Genomic DNA, 7,814 nt, shown 5'->3' on the forward strand with positions numbered 1-7,814 from the left:
TCGCAAAAACAATTTTTTCATAAGACAAGTTTGATGTAAAATTTTCCGCTCTTTCGAAATCCGCAGTCAAAAATAGGGTGTCCCATTTAAAAAAACCATCGTGACCTTGAAATGACCTTCAAAATTGACCTCAAGGTCAAAACTAATGGTACAATTAAATGACCCCCTCTGTCCTGGTCAACTTTTATCTAAACCATTTTTTTTTTAAATACCGTAATTTGGAAGATATTCGGGTCCATAGATTAAAATGACACCCTGTATATTATAATAATTAAATGTTTATTTCATTCTGTTCTAGAAATTTATCGTTAGATTATACTTACAGTCAAGACAATCAAATTTTTTAATTTTAGAAAACAATTTATTTTTATTTATTACTTTTAGATTATTTATAAAATCGTTGCTTAAATGTAAGAAAAATATAAGTACAAAATAATATAGTGAATATAATAAGTGTATTTGCTTACAATTAAATATTTTTACTTCAATAGAACAAACAAATATTTGTATCAACGAATAGGATTAGAAAAAATGCATTCTTTTCATTTGAAAAAATGTTTCTCTCAGTATAGATAATATTTTTTCTAAGATTGAAATAAATATTAATATCTAATCGAAATTAACTATTACTTTCGTTTAAGTAAACATATTTTGCACATATTATTGTATATATATTAATACTAAATGATTTGTTCTCCGCATAAGGACAAATATTTTCTATTTCAAAATAGTTGATATCTTTGATTCAAGTAAATATTTATTCACCAATAAAAGAGCAATATATTCTTCATTGTAAAACACCAACACTTTGGTTCAACTTAACATTCTTTTTGAACAAATAAATGATTTATAATATTTGATTTTTCATAAATCAAAGTATTCGATCTTCTTCATTCAAAATAATATTTATATTATTCAAGTAATTATCCACTTCAAATATTTAATTAAGTTAAGATATGTTCTAATATATAAATAAGTTGAACGAGAGAGAAAGAAAGATTTTACAATAAAATTAATATTTCTTTATTGTAAGTGATTAATTTCTTGCTATTAGTGCCCTAATATTAGTACATTGGCTTTTACGAACGAAATAAATATTATTTTGATTCAAGTAATTAAAAAATCAAATTTAAACAAATGTTTATTTAAAATTGGCTACTTTTAAATGAATACATTTTTTACATCTAAGATCATCATTTCTCAGTTTTAAGAAAATATTGTTTGACTCAAGGTTTTCTTAATGCGACGAAATATTTACCACGAAAATGAATTAGTTAAAAGCTAATAAATATGTTCTTGAAAGCATGTAAGCTTGTTTGATTTGAATAAACGATTGCTCAATTCAAGTAGGTGGACTTCAAGTTTAATACATTTACTTAAACCTAGTAAATTTTTCTCTTAGTGTATGAGAGAGATGTAACACAGGCTAGAGGCCTAACGTAAGAAGAAGAAGAAGAAGAAGATAAAGGTATCGAAAAACCAATAGTTTACGAGATATTTTATGCTTCATTCCGGCACATATTGACATAAAATATTAAATATCTCCTAAAGTATTAATTTTTTGATAATCGTGTCTTAATACTTTTATGAACAGAATAATAAGGGTCAATATTAATTATGAAGAGATACGATGACCTTGACCTTGACACATGTTGCCCTTGTTTCAGGGATGTACGACTTCCACGCAAAACGACTTTCACCCCATCTCCCCTGCCAAGGAGCGCGCGACTTTGCATGCAAAGCGAAGTCCTCCCCCTTGTCTCAAACAAGCAAGAGTATATAGAATCGTTTTTAATATTATATGTATCAAAAATAACTTTATTTTTTCAAACTTTTTTTGTTAATAATTTCTTAATGAATAACAAGTGACGGTTAAAACCTGTTGAAGGTCGCTCAGGGTGATGATCTTGACAATATATATCAAGATCAAAGTCATTGGAGGTTGATCAGAATCTGTGCATAATTACCGTGCCAATCAATTAATGTAAAGAAAACATATAGTTGCTTATTTAAACAATTATTTATTGTGCCCATATATTTTTTTAAAGCAATCATGTTTTTTTACACCAATTGATTCATCTTATTATTCTGTTCATAAAAGTATTAAGATACGATTATCAAGAAATTATTAATTTACGAGATATTTTTATGTCAATATGTGCCGGAATAAGGTATAAATTATCTCGTAAACCATTGATTTTTCGATACCTTTATCTTAATATTTTTACATGCAGAATAGTTAGAGGAATCATATTATGTAAAAAGATTCATGTAATTCCATTTTAAAAAATAAAGTTAACTGAAACATTTTTAGCGTCTCCACTTATAAAAAAGTTTATGCACTTTGTGTGGCCTCCTCAAAGTCATGCAACTATGAATATATAATAGTTTTTCTATATAATAGTATTTCATACAACTATATAATAATTTTTCATACAACTTATTATTTATTACAAATTTATCGAGGTGTGCAAGTTGTATATCTCACCCTGTATATTGCCAGTATTGAAAATTGATAGTTCATGTTTTGTATATTAGAGTTTTTCAGAACTAGCAGTACCTATACATCGTAAAGATGAAAATAACCAAAAAATATAGAAATTTTCAATAAAAAAACTCAATAAAGCAGTGTTCTAGAACTCAGTTTTTTATTTATTCAAAAGATTTCTGTGTAACAAAATAACTATAAAAGTTAAAATGTAGTATAATGACTAACAAGTAAAGTTACCTTTCCGTGACTCGCCGAATTTAATGAAACTTGGTACATTTGTAGAGTAGACAAAAATAATAGACACGTATTTTTTTATATCGGCAATGGTGCAGATTTAAGGGGTGAAACACCACTTTGAAGAAAATCGGTTTTTCTCTTTCGAACTTAATATCTTCGAAACTGTAAGAGGTAGAAAAAAATTTCTACAATAAAAATTGAATGGTTGCGAGAGTACTTTATAACTATAATAAACAAATTTTTCTTAAGTATTTATTTATTGTATACCCCTATCCTCCACTCTTGCTTTCAAAAATTTTTTAATTTTTTATATGACGAAAATTGAAGAGCATTTTACGCTGAAAACAATGGTGTGTATTTAAATTACATTCCGAAAAAAACATTTTTGAGATATGAACGAAAACGTCTCGTTATACGCGCTCCATACGTATTCGTATCGCGTTGGGGTTCAACGAATACAGTCCAATACGCATCAATATTGCACTAGCTATTATAATAAGAGCTTTTTACAATAATAATGTCATAATAATAATATATAATGATAATAATAATAATAACATTAATAGTAATAGTGACTTTGTTAAATTTCCGAAACCAGACAATGGCGGATTCCTGCAGTGAATTCGAACTATCTTATCCCGCTGTTTGCCGAACCCAGGAATAACCGACGAGGAGCTGACGAGAGTCTATTCCCATTTTGTTTTTTATTATTTTTTTTATATTTTTCATGTTTTTATGTTTTTATATTATTTTAGATTTTTTCTTAATTTTTTTAACAATTACGTTATTCCCACCTCTATGTTCATTTTTTCATTTCTATGCTACATACTCTTTACAGAAATGATATTCAATGAAAAAATCTTGTATGCATAAAGATTTTGCACACCAAGCGCACTTTATGACTATTATATTATTACATAATAACTCGCAGATAGCTTCACAATTTTTAAAACAATAATCTACTGGATTATCAAAATGAAGTGGTTTCTCTTGTAAGTATCCACTTTTGTACCATGAATACTTAAATAAATTTATAAATCGCGGAGAGGATAACTGATAATAAATAAGCGATTGCAATTTGATAACGTTGTTTCGTAAATGTAAATTTATATCGTAATTATACAAAACAATTAAATCTGAAAAATGTTTAATAAAATTTTTCCAAATTCTGAAACCAAACACGTCGAGAGGTTGAATCATCCCAGTTGTTCCTGCAGGAATTGTTAAAATTTTAATATTTTTTGATAATTTATCTATTGTTTCAAATGTTTTCGAATTTTGGCCACTCCATGAATCTAAAAGCAGAACACTGTTATCGTTGCAATTAGGAAGAAAAACATTTGTGAACCATGTTTTCACAAGATTCGTCGACATCTTACCTGAATTTGAGGGTAATACAATAACATTATCAGGTTTAAAAAGATTTGCTTCTACGCGCGGTCCAAATTTTCCATCTTTTTCTTGTAAAATAATTAATAGCGGTGACAAAAGGGAACCACATGCTGATACGATGGGCTGAATTGTGTAACTATGAGTCATAGAATTCGTTGATTGAGTTAATGTTTCAATCTGCTGCTGTCCTTTGAAGGACAAAGTATGTCCTGTGTGCATTTCTAAATTAAAACCCGATTGATCAGAATTTAACACATTCTCTGCTCCAATTAGCGAAATTTCTTGTTTTACCTTTTCAACAAAATTATTAGCCTCTATTTCTAGTTTATTTATATCTGTCAAAGTTTTCTGCGTTATAAATTTATTTATTTTTCTGGAAACAATGTGATGTTTCTGTTTGAAATTGTGAATCCACTTTTTTGATGCTTTAAAAAAAATCTGCTGATAATTGCAATTCATTTCTAGCATTTAAAACCCATCTACGAATGTCCAAATCATGAATTGGTAAAGATTTTTGTAGGGCGTCTTCAAATCGAGCAAACACATATTCCGAAATTTTTTTCAATTTCTCGCGCGTATTCCCGCCTTTTGAAATTTTATTTTCCCATATATATAGCTGTTGCTTTGATGTAACACATTTAAATCTGGCTTGAACAGTCATAAACTTCAACTTATGTTTTTTCCCCGATTTCCAAAATTCTATAACTTTGCGTTTATATTCTTCATCGCATATTTCTGTACATTCGATAGACGGATTTAAAGTAGAATTCGTATTATCTTGAATGTAATCGTCTTCGTCATTTTCCTTAATTGGAACTATTTCTGGAATAACACTTGCCTCTTCAAAATTCAAAGTAGTATAGGTTTCTATATACACAGAATCTTGAATAGCATCTTTTATCAAATTCTCTAAATGGAAATTCTCTAACTGAATTTTTTCCATCTTCGCTGATAACAGATTGGACATCATACTGAATTTTTTCTCATCTTCGCTGATAACAGATTGGACATCATATTGCGGCTGATCGAAAGCATAATTTAACAGCTTTAAAATGTTCTTTGGATTTAGTGCCATCTTATTATTAACCGGAGAATAACAAATTCAAAGAATCGAATGCAAAATCTCGCACCGTCGTAAGACGCTGTACGACGTTTAATTTCTCTTGAGTCAAATTTATTTGCTCTGCTTATAGTTATAAGTACAAGCAGGCGCGCTATACAAGCGTGCTTTCCAAATTCTGAAATCAAAGACGTCGAGAGGTTGAATCAGGCGGTAGTCTAGTCAGTAATGCAAATTATGCCTTCCTAGGCCGGAACACTACGATGAGTCCATATCCATGTACACTTGCGCATGCGTTGTTCTGCTAATTCTGGCACGCTTGTCACGGGTGCGTCAGGCGTGCAGCATGTCGTATCAGCATGTGGTTCCCTTTTGTCACCGCTATTAATTATTTTACAAGAAAAAGATGGAAAATTTGGACCGCGCGTAGAAGCAAATCTTTTTAAACCTGATAATGTTATTGTATTACCCTCAAATTCAGGTAAGATGTCGACGAATCTTGTGAAAACATGGTTCACAAATGTTTTTCTTCCTAATTGCAACGATAACAGTGTTCTGCTTTTAGATTCATGGAGTGGCCAAAATTCGAAAACATTTGAAACAATAGATAAATTATCAAAAAATATTAAAATTTTAACAATTCCTGCAGGAACAACTGGGATGATTCAACCTCTCGACGTGTTTGGTTTCAGAATTTGGAAAAATTTTATTAAACATTTTTCAGATTTAATTGTTTTGTATAATTACGATATAAATTTACATTTACGAAACAACGTTATCAAATTGCAATCGCTTATTTATTATCAGTTATCCTCTCCGCGATTTATAAATTTATTTAAGTATTCATGGTACAAAAGTGGATACTTACAAGAGAAACCACTTCATTTTGATAATCCAGTAGATTATTGTTTTAAAAATTGTGAAGCTATCTGCGAGTTATTATGTAATAATATAATAGTCATAAAGTGCGCTTGGTGTGCAAAATCTTTATGCATACAAGATTTTTTCATTGAATATCATTTCTGTAAAGAGTATGTAGCATAGAAATGAAAAAATGAACATAGAGGTGGGAATAACGTAATTGTTAAAAAAATTAAGAAAAAATCTAAAATAATATAAAAACATAAAAACATGAAAAATATAAAAAAAATAATAAAAAACAAAATGGGAATAGACTCTCGTCACCTCCTCGTCGGTTATTCCTGGGTTCGGCAAACAGCGGGATAAGATAGTTCGAATTCACTGCAGGAATCCGCCATTGTCTGGTTTCGGAAATTTAACAAAGTCACTATTACTATTAATGTTATTATTATTATTATCATTATATATTATTATTATGACATTATTATTGTAAAAAGCTCTTATTATAATAGCTAGTGCAATATTGATGCGTATTGGACTGTATTCGTTGAACCCCAACGCAATACGAATACGTATGGAGCGCGTATAACGAGACGTTTTCGTTCATATCTCAAAAATGTTTTTTTCGGAATGTAATTTAAATACACACCATTGTTTTCAGCGTAAAATGCTCTTCAATTTTCGTCATATAAAAAATTAAAAAATTTTTGAAAGCAAGAGTGGAGGATAGGGGTATACAATAAATAAATACTTAAGAAAAATTTGTTTATTATAGTTATAAAGTACTCTCGCAACCATTCAATTTTTATTGTAGAAATTTTTTTCTACCTCTTACAGTTTCGAAGATATTAAGTTCGAAAGAGAAAAACCGATTTTCTTCAAAGTGGTGTTTCACCCCTTAAATCTGCACCATTGCCGATATAAAAAAATACGTGTCTATTATTTTTGTCTACTCTACAAATGTACCAAGTTTCATTAAATTCGGCGAGTCATGGAAAGGTAACTTTACTTGTAAGTGGCGGTGACCATAGATGTAAGTACACTACTGTTTAAAGTCATTCGGACGATATTTTATTCTGTACTCTGATTTTAAAAGTTAAGTAAATGTTCCATACTATCGTTAAGACAAATAATACCTTATTAGAATAATTGACGCCGCTTCTGTGGTATATTTGTTGTAATTGTGTACATATTCTAAAATATATGTTAGTGAAACATTGTTTATTTAACTATGTCCAACTATTCTCGAATTGTGAACTATTATATTGCGACGTTACCTCAGTAATTAAAATCTAGAATACGTACATAACAACCAATATGTATAACAAAACAGTGTCAATTATGCTAATAAAGTATTATCTGTGTTACATCTGTCTTAACAATAATATAGGCCATTGGTTATTTAGATTTTAAAATCGGAGTAAAATATAAAATATCTATCGTTCAAATAATTATAAGCGATTAGTGTGCATAGTCCATTGTCAGAATATCAATTTATTTAAACACCGCAACAACGTTTCTTTAATTTGAAATTATAAAGACAAAAAAATATTAAATATTGTCGAAATGATATCAAACATTATAATAATGAATGTCGAAAGAGAAAAATGAATTCTATATCCTTTTCTATATATTATTTAACATGAATTCTATATATTTTTCATGAATTCTATATCATTTTGGTTAAAACCGTTTTCTACCAAGTAGAAAACGGTTTCGTTTGGTTTTCTTCCAAAGTAAAAAAACCTGCTTTTTTTCATTTCTAGTATATCG

General features: G+C 29.1%; 1 protein-coding gene across 1 annotated transcript in view; it reads left to right on the top strand.

Moving 5' to 3' along the window:
* The window catches only part of LOC108728216 (uncharacterized), a 35,703-nt gene that overhangs the window by 16,511 nt on the left and 11,378 nt on the right, over positions 1–7,814 (top strand).

The sequence above is a fragment of the Mycetomoellerius zeteki genome, unplaced genomic scaffold (genome assembly GCF_001594055.1).
Source record: "Mycetomoellerius zeteki isolate Tzet28-1 unplaced genomic scaffold, Tzet1.0 scaffold59, whole genome shotgun sequence".
In the NCBI taxonomy this organism is placed as follows: domain Eukaryota; kingdom Metazoa; phylum Arthropoda; class Insecta; order Hymenoptera; family Formicidae; genus Mycetomoellerius; species Mycetomoellerius zeteki.